This window comes from Scyliorhinus canicula, chromosome 14 (genome assembly GCF_902713615.1).
Source record: "Scyliorhinus canicula chromosome 14, sScyCan1.1, whole genome shotgun sequence".
Taxonomy (NCBI): Eukaryota; Metazoa; Chordata; class Chondrichthyes; order Carcharhiniformes; family Scyliorhinidae; genus Scyliorhinus; species Scyliorhinus canicula.
Window position 1 is genome coordinate 84,111,800 of NC_052159.1, and position 15,504 is coordinate 84,127,303.

Below are 15,504 nucleotides of genomic sequence, written 5' to 3' on the forward strand. Positions count from 1 at the left end.
ACCACCAGGTGCCGAGGGGAGTCTGGCTGGGTCTGGTTCGGAACAATAGGCTGGTGCATTTCAATCGGATCGATTATCACTTGATGGCCGATTGACAGGGCGCAGGTGCTGGACACTATCTTGGCAGCCTGTCTGACCTCTAGTGTATTTTCTTGGCCAGTCTGAATTCCCATGAGGCTGTGGCTGGAGCGACTATGGCTTGTTTTAAGTGTTCAATTCTTTCATTTAAAATACCCAATTTTAATCAGGCCCAAATCTGGCCTTTGCTAGGTTACCACACATTAATGGCTGTACCTTCAGCTGCCTAGACCCAAGCTCTGGATTTCCTCCATAAACCTTTCTGCCTCACTCACCAGATCTTTTCACCAAGTTTTTGGTCATCTGACTTAATATTTCGCCTATGTTCCTCAAAAAGCTTCTGAGAAACACTTGGAGATTTTATATCCTTACAGGTTTGTTAGTTACTGTATAATCATTTATATTTGTTTTCCAGTATTTTGAGTGTGATGCCCTGGAACAGAAGCTGTTACACATAAAGGGAGAAGCTATGCCTCTATAAAGCCATCAAACAACTCGCCTGTCAATCAAGGAAAGAGAAGTGAAACACAATCAAATGAAGTAGAGGTGGTGTGGCCTGTTACTAGTACAATGCTCAGATCTGCTATAATATAGGTATTAAAAATTGTTGTAATTCAAAGCATTAGAGTGGGATTATTTTAAAAGACAAACAATAACTACCTCAAGTTACAACTCTCAACAATTTATTCCCATCCACCTACTCATCCAGCTCTCCTGAAAACAGTGACTTGCTGAATAATAGTTCCGTAGTCACCTGCAGTCCTCCAGTATCTCACCCAAGTAGTTTTTCTTAATGTACCAGCGACAATTGCAGACACCCATCAAATTTAAGATCACGCGATCAGAGCAGAAATTGGAACCTGGCAACTTCCTCAATCTCATGTGCATCTTATCCATTAAGATACTTGGAGCAACTGAAAATCAATTACTTTCTCATGTTTACTTTATAGGTCATCCTTCAGTACTTTAAATTTCAAAATATATAGCTTTAAACATTTGCTCTAATTTTAAAATGCTGTGCAAATAGGAAACTTTGGGTAGGGGTTTAAAGTCATCACACAATTTACAAAGAGCCTTAGGACCAGAAAAGTTAGTATCCCTCATTGTAAGGCTACTTTATGGCATCACCTGAAATTATCCCTGCTCATCCTGGATGGATACTATGGAAAAAACTACTTTTATTTGGTCTGGAAAACTACATGCCATAACTTTAAGTCACAAAAAATGTAAAGATTTAATTATAATTTGTCAGGTCCCTTACTGCATGTACCTGAACTCACTTCTCTCGGAGCTCATTCTCTCCCTCAGACACCTTCAGACTGGCAAAACCCTCCAAATATAAAACTTGACCAGCGTCCCTCCACCTTCTTTGTATGCTATCCATCCCCGCCCCCCCCCCCCCCCCGCCCCGCCCCGCAGCTCAAACCTGTGATTATGCACACAGCGCCGTTAATATTGACATCCCTCCATCCTAAAATGCCTTATCTGATTCCAAATCTTCACTGTGGACTGCACCACCGGGCTCCCTGAATATCTACATGGCGTCATTGGCAACAGTGCCGTCGCCATAGCCCTTAAGCTGGGACCCCTTACACGGTTCCTCCTAACCCATTCTACTCCTCGTCTTCCCACCATCGTTGCAACCTTTTTCACATTTGCCGCCCAATTAATGAAGCCGATTCAGCAAAGCCAACCCCCACCTCCCTGTTGCCTCTGCAGCAGGGTCCTCCCGACCCTGGCACCTTCCCCACCCATACAAAGTCCGAAGCAATCATGTCCAGTTTCTGAAAAAAAGTACTTCGGTATAAAGATCGGGGTTTCTGAAAATAAACAAGGAGCCCAGCAGAATTTCCATCTTTCCCCACTTGGAACCATCACCCGACGAAGTCAATTGAGTGGTGTCCCACCTCTTGAGATCCTCCCTGGCCTCCTCCCCAGCTTTGTTAAGTTCCACTTGTCGAAATTACACCAAATCGGGTTAAAAACGCTCTTTCCCATGCTTCGAGCAGGAGCTGCCCTGTGACCACTCACACCATGGCCGCCACTGGAATCTAATTTTAAGACCTTAGATGGAGCCCATCGAAGTTGGGGAACTTGGTTGGCCCGCAATTTCACCAATTTACTCAGTAAATTCCCTTGGAGTTGTAATTTTCTTCAGTTCACTCCCTCCCTTCCATTTCTTGACATAGCTATTTCTGAAATGTTACTTCACATCCTCTGCAGTAAAAACCAATGAAAATACCTGCTCAATTAATGTAGTGTCTCCTTATTTTACATTATTATTTCCCCGACTCACTTTCAAGAGGACCAATGCTCACTTTAACTCTTTATAAAATATCTGTAGAAACATTTACATTCAAATTAAGGAATATTTCAAAGAAGGAGACTAAACTTAAAAATTAAGCTACCCATTGTTGCAAATCAGTAGCTAGTTGCATCCCAGAAATTCTGCTCAACCTAATAGCACAGGAGCTTGAATTTAGAGCGTTCCTGAGGAATTTATAACCTTGTGAGTATACCAAATAAATAAATTAACTAATAAACAACAAGTTAACAGTCTTTTAGTAGACAAATATTAAAACTTTAAAGGAAACATTATAAATTAAAATAATATTGTGGGGGAATTGGTGCATTCCAGCCCCTGTGGCACTCACCAGTCGTGTACTAGCGCCTAAGGAATTTACATAGTCACTAGAGAAAAACAAGTGCCCAAAATGTTTGTAAAACTTGGTAGAAGATTGGAATCTATGAGGAAATAAGTATCCACGTTATATAACATCAATATCTACCCAATAATAGATTATAGGACTGCTGGGCAAAATAATGTATTGCAAAGTAAGACTGAGTAAGAACACACATCTCTCTAATGATAGAAGCAACACGACAAGAATTGAAGTGTCAGGATTCAGCTTTTTCATTTTTCCACAGAAAAGACTTAGACATATGCAATTTTTAACATGTATACTGAGCATTTGTCGGCTCTCGATTGACCTATGCTGAATTGTTACTCTTAGGAATATGCAAAATGTGAAGCAATTAATTAACAAGTAGAAAGCATTTGCCCTCATGCAAATGTGGCAGACCTGTGCAGATTCTCTACTTTTGTAACAGTAGATGAACAAAAGTTACACTAACAAACGTCTCATGTTTGCCCATCTTCTGTATAGCTTTCATACTGTGAAATAAAGTAATTTACAAATTGAAGTGAATGTAAAATCAGTGTTAAATCAGTCTGTCTTTGCAGGGCTGGAAGGAGCGTGGGACAAGGATCCTCCCCAGGACACAAGAGGTGTTTCAGTATAACAGTCATGATCCTGCCGAGTCGGTTATGCTGGGTCTGGAAAGGTTCCAAATGTGCAAACCCAATTTCGGGGGGGGGGGGGGGGGGGGGGAGTACCCAGATGGTCGCATTTTCATTCCAGTGTTAATGAGAGTCGGGCATACTGGCCATGGAAAGAGTTCAGCAGCAGCCCCAGGAGTGCGACGGCAAGTTTTGTGAAAGGACCGCCCCCAGTGTTCTGGAACTTTATTGGTGCTGCTTAAAAAAAAACAGCCCTCAACCCCCACACACCCCATGCCATGTCCATACCAACATAATGCTCTTACTGCCCCATGACCCCTCATACCCTCCATACCAACCTTTGTTCCTCTATCCACATCCCCACAATCCCTGTACCCAGTCCCTCAAATGTTCTATGCATATCCATCGATCTACCACCCCATTGCCCTTTTATACCCTCTATGCTATACTCCCAATAACCAGCCTTTGCCTTCGCACCCTCTATGCCAACTCATCTAGTACCCACCATCAGCAAACCTCCAGATCCATGCTGAGACAAAACAAAATAAAATTCAAATTGAATACTAGACTAGTAAATAATCTCATTCAGAAAAACCTAGACATTATATTTACATTCCTTCAAGTGCTTAATCCTTTACAAAAACAACATTTAATTTACGTGCTTGGTTGTTTCTCTTACCTAGTGGTGCACAAAACAGACTTTCATCTGCATCAGTGGCATGGTTCTACCTGGAACAGGTCACTAGCCTTTTGTCAGAGGCTTATAGCTCGAGGTATGCCACTCAGCATCAAGCATGGCTGACCTGGAGTCTCCTGCTCTTACTGCCTGCCATTGGCATGCTTTGGAAGGATTTTGCAGGTTGATGCCCAACCTATTGGTTATGTTTAGAACTTTCCTTGGCCATTAAGTCCTGGGTGGGACTCCAAACTTGGACTTCTGGCTCAGGGCAGTGATGCTGCCCACTACACGACAAGCCTCCCTCCATTCAAGTGCTTAATCCCTCATTAAAATAAACATTTCATTCATGCGCTTAATCCCTTATTTAAAAAAAACAGCAGTTGCATTCGTAGCCCGACAAATAATTTATAACCACTTGTCGATCAAACTATGAACTGACAGGCACCCCACTGTGAAAATAATAGGTTGTAGAACCAGTCATGCAGCACAAATCCTGTAATGTTAACCCTCAGGTGTATGTCAACTGGGGATATTATTTTTTTTTTAAAAAAAGGATAGGAGATTTAAGTGCCTTGACAATATGTCAGATGCCTTGACAGTGCCAAAACAATTTGACAGTCAAGTATGTTTATCCATTTTGTACGCACATTTATATGAACTTTAATCAATCCCCAAGGACACTTCACCTCTCCCAAAGAGCACCTTCCCTCTGCCGAAGCAGCCCTTGGACCTATCCAAAAGGGTACTCGAACTATGTAAATAACTCTTGCAGTTTCAGACCGTTGCCTCAGAAGTGTAAAGCCCATAAGTCATGTTTTGGATGTGTTTTGCATCGACATAAGACCATTAGAAATAGAAACAGAGTAGACCATTCGACCCCTCGAGCCTATTCTGCCATTCAATAGGATCATGGCTGTTCCGACATTTCTTCTCACCCACTTTTCTGCATCTCTGTAACCTCGTTACTTACTGATCAGAATCTGTCTATCTCAGCTTCAAATATACACAAGGACTCTGCTCCCAGAATCTCTCTGTGCAAGGTGTTCCAAAGACTCTCAACCCTCGAAAAAAATTCTCATTTCAGTCTTAATTGGCACCCCTTACTGTGAGACTATGCCCTCTGGTCCTAGACTCTCCCTTGAGGGAAACATCCTCTCAGCATGTTACCCTTAAGTATGTTTCAATGATATCAAATTCTCATTCTTTTAAATTCCATGAGTTGACACCCAACCTGTTGTAAGACAATCCCTCCATACCAGGGATCATCCTATGAATCTTCTCTGAACCTCCTCCAATTAATAGATGGGCGGATTGATCCGACCCCCCACCAGGTCGGAGAATCGCCGGGGGGCGGCGCGAATGCCGCCCCGCCGCTGGCTGCCGAATTCTCTAGCGCCGGTTTTCAGGCGGGGATCACGCTGTGCCGGTCGGGGGTCGTTGGCAGCGACCCCCCCCCCCGGCAATTCTCTGGGCCCCAATGGGCAGAGCGGCTGCCCGTTTTTGGCCAGTCCCGCCGCCATGAAATGGACATGGTCCATCCTGACGGGACCTGGCTGGTTGGCCGTCTACCGGAGTCCTTGGGGGTGATCCGGCCCCGGGGGATGGCCCCACTGTGGTTCGCGCTGCTCTTGGCGCCGGCGTCAGGCCATCCAGCCAGTTGCGGGAGAATCCCGCCCAATATCTTTTGTTAAATAAAGAGACCAAAATTGTGCACAGTACTCCAGATGTGGTCTCACCAGTACCTTGTACAATTGCAGCAAAACTTCCCTACTCTCAAACTCCAACCCTCTTGAAATAAGGACCAACATTCCACTAGCCTTCCTAATTATCTGCTGCGCCGGTGTAGTAGCTTTCTGTACTTTATGCACAAAAACCCCACATCCCTTTATGTTGCAGATTATCTCCATTTAAATAACACTCCATTCTCTTGTTCCCCTTTCCAAATTGAACTTCACATTTTCTCACATTATAACTCCATTTGACAGCTTTTTGCCCACTTGCTTTACCAATCGCTCTTTGCAAACTGTTTGTATCTGTCTCCCAACTTGCTTTGCCATCTATTTGTGTGTCATCCGTAAATTTGACTACAGTACATTTACTTCCAAGTCATGAACATAAATTGTAAAAGGTTGTGGCCAGAACTTTTTGAAGGCACCCCTTTATTGTGAGATTATGCCCTCTGCAACACTGGAACACAACCTCATTCCTGCCCCTACTTTCCCCCATGCCACTTCCCCTGGTGAAATAGTGGGTACCGTGTCCAGGGGCAAACATATCAGACTCATGGCACTGGCACCACTTTGGCTGGAGACCCTCTCTGACTTTACTGAATTTCAGGTCCTTCCATTAGCAAGTGACTAAAATAGACCGTAACAACTTGCATTTATATGGCACCTTTAAGCCAAAATAATGTCTCAAGGTGCTTTGCAGGAGCATAATCAAGCAAGAATGGACATTGATTTACAAGATAAAACATTAGTTGGGATGACTTGGAATATAGAATACAGTAGACATTCAGCCTGTTAAGCCTGCTGTAATTAGCTACCTCAATTCCTTGATGTTATTAGCATTCCAAAATCTATCAATTTGTTATTAAGCTTCCACAGCAGCCTGGGGTAGAAAATTCCAAAGATTCACCATTCTGTTGGTGAAGAAATTCGTCCTCAACTAAATCTTAAATGGTCCACTCTAAGCACATCCTTCCTTCGATACGGGGCCCAAAACAATACTCCAAATGGGGTCCGACCAGAACCTTATACAGCCTCAGAAGTACATCCCTGTTCTTGTATTCTAGCCTTCTCGACATGAATGCTATCATTGTATTTGCTTTCCTAACTGCCAACTGAACTGCACGAACAGTACTCCGCGATCTCATCTTTAATAATGGACTCTAAAATCTGATCAGTCAGGCTAACCAGTCTATAATTTCCCATCTTCTTAAACAGCGGTGCTACATTAGCCATTTTCCAGTCCTCTGGAACCCTCCCTGCCTCCAGTGATTTCTGAAAAATCACCATCAATGCCTCCACAATCTCCTCAGCTATCTCTTAGAACCCTGGGGTGTAGTCCATATGGTCATTTCAGTTTCCCCAGAACCTTCTCCTTAGTGATGGCAACTACACTTATCTGTGCCCCCTGATTCTCCTGGAACTCTGGCATCCCACTGAAGTCTTCCACCAGGAAGACTGATGCAAAGTAACTATTCAGTTCCTCAGCCATTTCTTTGGGATGAAGCTCATCCGGTCCAGGGACTTCATTAACCTTCAACCCAGTTAACGTTTCAAGTACTATCTCTTCACCAAACTTCTTTTAGTTCCTCAGTTTCACAAGTCCCTTGATGACCTCATATTTCTGGGAGATTTTCTGTATCTTCTTCCGTGAAGACAGCTGCAAAGTAACTGCTTAGTCTCTCTGCCATTTTCATGTTCTCCATTATAAATTCTCCTGTCCCACCTGTAATGTGCCCACATTTGCCCTGGCTAATCTTTTCCTTTTCACATATCTAAAAAAGCTTTTCGTTCTTCCTTGCTGGTTTGCAATCAGTCTCAGTCCCCATTCTTTTTTAAAATATTTTTATTCTCCTAATTTTCACATTTTCTCCCAAATTTACACCCACCAACAACAACAATAATCAGTAACATATATGTCAATCCCCATATCAATAAAAACGATCTCATCCTCCCACCAAACCCCAAACATTAGCCTGCATGTTCATATAAACAAATGACAAGGAATCAGGAATCACCCAGTCACCATTAACACACACCGCCCCCCCTCCCGCCAACCCTCCCAAGCACCCCGCCCAACTAATGCTCAATGTTATCCAGTTCTTGAAAGTGCATGATGAATAATGCCCATGAATTGTAGAACCCCTCCATCCTTCCCCTCAGTTCAAGCTTAACCTTCTCAAGAGTCAAGAATTCCAACAAGCCCCCCCGCCACACCAGGGCACAGGGTGGAGAGGTTGCTCTCCAACCCATCAGGATCCGCCTTCGGGCGATCAGCCCCAACCTCGCACACGAGATGGAGGTGTTGACTCTCCGGTGCACCTCACCAGAACCCCTCCTCCATATCCTCTCCCAACTCTTCCTGCCACTGCTTTGATCCCTTCCAGTGGTGTCTTCTCCTCTTCCAAAATAGCTCTGTAAACCGCCAACACTACCCCCTTCTCCAGTCCCCCTGTCGTCAGCACCTCCTCCAGCAATGTGGAGGCCGGCTCTAAATTGGCTCTGCTGGGTTCTAAATTGCTCCGAATCTTCAGGCTTACCACTTCTGTTGATCGAATGCTATCTTAAATTTCTTTCGCTAACCACATTAATTTACCCTTTGGGTGTTTGTGCCTTAAAGGAATAGATGTTATAGGCTGTGCAGCATTCCTTTAAGTACTGGCCATTGCCTGTCCACTGCCAAATCTTTGTGTATTTTCCTAATCCACCATAGCCAACTTGCGCCTCATACTTCCATAATTTCCTTTCTTTTGGTTCAAGATCCTAGCTTCAGAATCAACTATATTGCATTCAAACTTCATGCAAAATTCTATCGTGTTGGCCTGTAATTGCCTGGAGGATTCTCGATGCTGGTGCCACACGTGTGCTGCGCATTGACCCGGAAGTACAAGCATTCAGTCAAACACATTAAAAGCAAGCAGCATTTAAACTCCTGGCCATTTTTCTTCTCTTTCCCCCCCCCCCCCCCCCCCCCCCCCCCCCCCCCGCTTGAAGCCAAGCGCTGCTGAATGATAAATCCAGCTGCAGCGCTAACTAGGGCCACTTAGATGGATATTTGATGACCTTTTACTTCGAGAAACTTTTCAGTTTGGCAGAGGCAGGAGTCATCGGGGGGCCTTATTTGGCATTTTAAAGTTTTACATTATTAGTGCTTAGCATTAAAATGCAATTGAAATGAAAGGAAGATATATTTTTTATTAACTTTGATTTATAAGGCTGTTAATTCCACTAAAAAGGGTACTTTACTGTACAAAGTGGGTTTGAAGTCACAAAGTGAAAGAATTATTTTTTTAAACTTTAGTTTGTCATGAGGATGTTAATTCCATTGAAGCAACTATAATGGATACAATCACTTGCTAACCAGTATGATTGTCCACCTAAGCTACTCAGTGTTACTGACCATAGGTTCTGTGGGTCCTTACGAGGCTGATGAGCCCGAGCCTAGAGCCTCATCTTCAATCACTCACTTGGCAGGAGTTTCCAAAAGGTGGCATCAGTCCTTGTATGTTAAATCGTGGCTATTCCTTTCTCAGGCTCCTTTTCCGGGCCTCCTCTTGCCATTGGGTGTTCTCAAAGATTGTGACCATTTGATAAGGAGTTTCTTCCAAGTAGGTCTCTTCTGAGGAAAGGTCTCCCAGGCATTGACGTCTATGTTCCATTTATTGAGGTAGGCCTCCAAGGTGTCTTTGAAGAGCTTCCTTTGTTGTCCTCTTGTTCGGGATCCTTCATGAGCTAGGTGAAGATGATTTGCTTTGGCAGTTGGGACTCTGACATCCTAACCATATTGGCGGATCAGCCGAATTAGTTTCAGATGATCGTAGCCTCGATACTGATGCTGTTGACTCCTTCAAGGACACTAATGTTAGTACACCTGTCCTCTCAGCTCATTCAGAGCTAAAGTACATTTGGATTTTGCAATGTATTTTAAGCCGAGTTGTTTACGAGTCTCCCTGATGTAATGCCCATCCTTTGAAGCCTATGATTACTTCAAATGCTTTAACAAAGTTTAATGCCTTAGTTGATATATGCAAGCCTCCTGTGAGCTATCTGGCTGACAGGTATTGCAACAAATCAATCACCCACCCTTAAGAATGTACTGTCAAGGGACATCCTGAAATGTCAGGAGATGTGTGCCAGGACACCACTTCAGCAGCTGCTGCTTTCGGACATCGAGCTTGTCAATTAACAATTTCCAAAACTCTTCCCACCATCCTCCCTCTTTACAAATAGACGGGGCCATTGTGCTGAAGTGAGAAAATATATTTTATTGCAAGAAACTTGTAAAGTTGAGGCAATTTTATGTCATTGATCAGTTGATAAAGTTAAACGTTAAGTTAAATGTTGACTGGTTTCAAAGTTTTGTACTTATAAAATACTTTTTGTTAACAAATGTTTTACATTAAACTTTACAAGCTTCTACAAATGTCCTATTGAAACATCAGCAGACAACAGTTAATTTAGATAATTATATATGAATAAGATAATTGAAGTAAACAAGGCAGAAACATATTTAACATGGTGACAAACTAGTTAGAACTGCCTCACAACACCAGGGACCCGTGTTCAATTCAGACTTTGGGTGACTGTGTGGTGTTTGTACATTCTCCCTATGTCTGCAGGGGTTTCTCAGAACCATGCAATAGAATTCCTACAACACAGAAGGAAGGCATTCAGCCCATTAATTCTGCACCGATGCTCTGAAAGAGTACCCTACCTAGGTCCAATTCCCCGCTCTATCCCTGAAAGCTAACCTGTACATTCCTGGACACTAAGGGGTAATTTAGTATGGTTAATCCAGCTAACTTGCACATCTTTGGACCGTGGAGGAAAACACACCACCCAGAGGAATCCATGCAGACATGGGGAGAATGCACAAAGTCCACACAGTCACTCAAGGTCGGAATTGAACCCGGATCCCTGGCCCAGGAGACAGAAGTGCTAACCACTGTGCCATCGTGCCACTGTCATTTCCTCTGGGTGCTTTGGTTTCCTCCCACAGTCCAAAGAAAGACAGGTTAGGTGGATTAGAAGTGCTAAATTGGCCCTTAGTGTCAAAAAGTTAGGTAGGGTTATGGGGATAGGGAGGGGGCATGGGCCTAGGTAGGGTGCTCTTTTGGAGTGTCAGAGCAGATTTTATGGGTCAAATGGCTTTCTTCTGGCACTTCAATGATTCTTTAAACATTAATTTAAAAAATTAGATGTTACAAGCACAGTGACATCAAAAAGACCCGAGATGCTTTTAAAATAATGATTATAAATCTAAATTAAAACATAACATTTTAAGCATGCCACACATAAAATTATATAATAAGTGCAGATTTAAATTGTTTCACAGATTTAAAACAAATAACTAAACCGGTTTACTGATAAATAATCACCTTTAATCATAAAAAGATTACTTTAAAAGAAGCAACAATAGTAATGCCTGTTTAAAAGAACAAAACTTTTTAAAACATCTACATACTTTTAAAGCACTTGATAAAATAGTTGCCTGTTGTTTTCTATCCACATCTAATATCTGCCCCCGAATGGGCATTTTCAAGCTGGCCGCGTCATAGTGGGGTGAGGCTGCACTTCTTCTGCGCCTCACTGGAGCTTTCGCGGACTGGGTGCTGGACACCCCAGGCTGCCGAAGAGAAAGGAAGATTGGACGCATCATCAGAGCACAGTTGTCACTTTTAAAATTGGTGGCCAGTGGCTTACCACCACTAGCAGGAAGTTACGGGCCACTATGGTCACTATTTTGCCAACGCTCCTTTACAAGGTTATTAATTATCTCTCCCTCCCAATACACAACACAAAACCCAAAATAAAATTTCATTCCTCTTCCTATCCAAATTCATTGGTACTAATGTTGACCACGACCTCTGACTCTTTACCTACCCCAGAAGAATGTCCTGCAGCCGCTATGTAACATCCTTGACCATGGCATCAGGGAGATTACCTACCATCCTGTAGTTATGTCCTCAAGCCACAGAAATGCACATTTCTTCTCCTAATTGAAAAATCCCCCATCACTACTGCTCTACCTCTCTATTTCCTCCCCTCCTGTGTAGCTGGGCTGCCTAGGGTGCCATGAGCTTGGCACTGACTCCACTTCTCCAAGGAACCAATGCCTTCCCAGCATCAAAAACAGAGAACCGATTAGCGAGTGGGACATCAGGGGATGCCTGCACTACATGCCTGGTTCTCTTGGACTAAATCCATGCTCCTAAACTGTGTCCTAACCACGCAGAAAATATGGTCATACTTTTGAACATGGTATCCACATAACTCGAAGCTTTGTGCATGCTTCACAGTGACTCCTGCCACATTCCAGAGCTCAGATTTTCTGCGGCTGGTGACACTTCCTGCACGTGTGGTCATCCAGCTCACAGGTAGCAACCACGACTTCCCACACACTACAGGACATGCGTTCCATGCTGTCATTGCCTCTTATGGTCTGCTACTTACATACATGTTGAGGGTCCACATGTTGTTGAAACAAGTCATGACTCAGAGCCCGAAAAGCAATACCATCCAGAAGAGATCTGAAAAGTGGTGAACGTTTGTGATGCTGATGCCATATAATTGACCAATTACCATTCTTAGTAACCATTAAATAAATCATGATGATTTTAAATAAAATGTTTATTAAGCAATAAAATAAACAAGTAAACAAAAAGTACACTTAAGACAATGGCTGAACACAGTATCACTAGTTTTATACAGTTCCAAATAATCTTTAATTCACTACCTTCAGAGCCAACTCACCCCAAATGTTCCACACCTTACAGATTTTAAAATCTATAAAAATCCAATAAGAATTACATCAGGCAGCTTTTTGGTGGGGTTGCTTCCAAGGTAGAAAACATCTTGCTTTTCAAAACAGGATTTCTTCAGACACCACTTGCTGCGAGTTAAACAGCTATTCCTGCTGTTAGCTCCAGTCTTTAAAAAGCTTTAATCATCTCCTTATGTAGTTTTACCTTTCGATCTTCCCTTATCTGAGCCATCTTCTTCCGAAGTCTCACAGTTTGAAAATAAATTGAGTATCCAATTTTTTTTCCAATTGAGGAGTAATTTAGCGTGGCCAATCCACCTAACCTGCACATCTTTTGGATTGTGGGGGGTGAAACCCACGCAGGCACAGGGAGAATGTGCAAACTCCACAGGCAGACAGACCCCGGGTTGGGATCGAACCGGTTCCTCAGTGCCGTGAGGCAGCAGTGATAACCATTGCGCCGCCCTTCAGAAGTCATACTTAATTACCTTCATTTCTTGAGCCGCGGGTTTAGTGTAAATGCAAAGTGTAATCATTTTATGAATCTTTATTCAAAACTTGTCCCTTCCTTTGAACCTTTGACAATTTAGTCAAATCTCTCATGTTCCGGTCCCCAGTTACACCTTGTCTGAGGCAAACATCTTTACAGAGTTGCATGTCAAAAGTCACTAGTGTCATTAACATAGCCACGTCATCCCTGTCTTTAACAATTTGCTCAGTTTTAAAAAGAAATATAACCAGCAGAAAATATTCCAATTACTTGGATTTCCCAGATATTTTCAAGTGGTTCATCCCGGGTGCCACTCTAGTTAATGATTTCAGCCTCTCCAAGACCTTGACATCCTTCCTGACGTTTGATGCCCACATTTGAACAATATTCCACAGAGGCCCAACCATAAAGGTACAGCTTAACTTCCTTCCTTTTGTACTCTATTCCTCTATTGATAAAATTAAGGATCCTGTGCCTTCTTTAAAAAATGCCTTCTCGATGTGTCCTGTAAATTTCAAAGGTTTGTATATGGGCACTTCCAGATCTATGTTCCTGTGCCCTCATTAAGATTGTACCACTTAGTCTTTCTTCATCTCAGCATCCCCTGTCTTTCAGTACACCATTCTGTATTAAATTCCCTCTGCCATGCATCTGCCCATTTTAGCAGTCAATATTCTTGTGAAGTCTGTTAACATCTTCTTCATTGTTTACCACATTTGAGTTTTGTATCAGCAGCAAGCTTCAAAATGATTCATCTGTTCAGTTCTGATGAGTGCCAAGACAAAAAGTTTTAACAATACTCTCTGTACTACGAAGATGACATTATCATATCAATAGTCATTAATATATTCAATATATTTCCTGATGGTCAAGACCGATTAGTCACCCTACTGTCAACAATATGTATGGAGAGGGTGTATTGGTCACTCACATATCTGTCACTGGCTGTTTTTATTTACAACTAACAATTTGGATTCTGCAAGGAAGAAAACATTGCCTTCCACCTTGTATATGGTAACTTCTTATGAACGCTTGAAGGTGTCAGAAGAGCACAGTTCTGGGTTTGGAAAAGTTGCCCTTCCGAGTGTCGAGTCCCAAAAAAAAATCAATTTGACTTTGAATCTGTGCAGATCATTACACAGTTAACACCTTACATCCGAGTTACTTCACAAGAACAAAATCATTTCAAGCTAGTAAGCAAAACATCCAATTTCGGCAAGATACCGGTGAGGTTGCAACACAGCTGGGAATTTTCTATGAGCTTTTAGAATATACATAGAAACATATGTAGGAAATAGGAGGAGGATGCCTTTCGGCCCTTTAGCCTGCTCTGTCATTCATTCTGATCATCAAGTTGAATACACTGATCCCGCCTTCCCCATCCCAAATCCCTTTAGCCCCAAGAGATTTATCTAATTCCTTCTTGAAATTACACAATGTTTTCGCCTCAACTACTTTTTGTGGTGGTGAATTCCACAGATTCACCACTCTTTGGATGAAGAAATTTCTTCTCGCCTCAGTCCTACAAGGTTTACCACTTATCCTCAAATTATGACCCCTTGTTCTGAACTCCCCACCGTCAGGAACATTCTTTCTGAACCCACTTGGTCTAATCCTGTTAGAATTTTATAAGTTTGCAGGGGGCACAGTGGCTCAATGGTTAGCACTACTGCCTCACGGCACCAAGGACCCAGGTTTGATCCCAAGTCACTGTCCGTGTGGAGTTTGCGCATTCTCCAGTGTTTGCATGGGTCTCACCCCCACAACCCAAAGATGTGTAGGGTAGGTGGATTGGCCATGCTAAAATTGCCCCTTAATTGGAAAAGTGAATTGGGTGCTAATAAATTTAGAAGTTTCTATGAGATCCCCCCTCAGCCTTCTAAACTCCAATTAATATAATCCGAACCGACTTCATCCAGCCATTCCAGGAATCAATTCAGTAAACCTTCGCTACACTCCCTCCATAGCAAGAACATCCTTCCTCAGAAAAGGACACCAAAACTGCAGACAATACTCCAGGTGTGGCCTCATCAATGCCCTGTACAATTGTTGTAAAACATCCGTTCCTCTTGCTGTGAAGGACAACATACCATTTGCCTTCTTGACCACCTGCTGTATCTGCACACTTACTTTCAGCGACCGAGTCTTGCTGTCTACCTCTCTCAGTTTACATCCATTCAGATAATAATCTGCCTTCCTATTTTTGCTCCTAAAGTGGATAACCTCACATTTATCCACATTATACTGCATCTGCCATGCATGTGCCCACTCACTCAGCCTGTTCAAATCCCACTGAAGCATCTCTGCATCCTCCTCACATTTCTGCCCAACTTTGTATCATCTGCAAATTTAGTTCCATCATCCAAATAGTTAATATATAATGTGACCAGTTGGTGTCCTAGCACAGATCCCTGCGGTACCCAACTAGTCACTGCCTGCCAATCGGAAAAAGACCCATTTATTCCA

General features: G+C 42.8%; 1 protein-coding gene across 2 annotated transcripts in view; it reads left to right on the top strand.

Annotated features, from left to right (window-relative positions):
• ccdc83 (coiled-coil domain containing 83) overlaps window positions 1-3,339 on the top strand; it is a 116,271-nt gene extending 112,932 nt beyond the window's left edge. Inside the window, exons 11-12 of one of the 2 annotated variants that reach the window (XM_038818887.1) lie at window positions 494-672; window positions 3,323-3,339. The gene's annotated coding sequence lies outside the window, so the exon portion shown is untranslated. Of the gene's footprint in view, window positions 1-493; window positions 698-3,322 lie in introns of those variants that run through there. The other variant, XM_038818886.1, reaches the window with a different exon arrangement.
• Window positions 3,340-15,504: the final 12,165 nt, after the last annotated feature.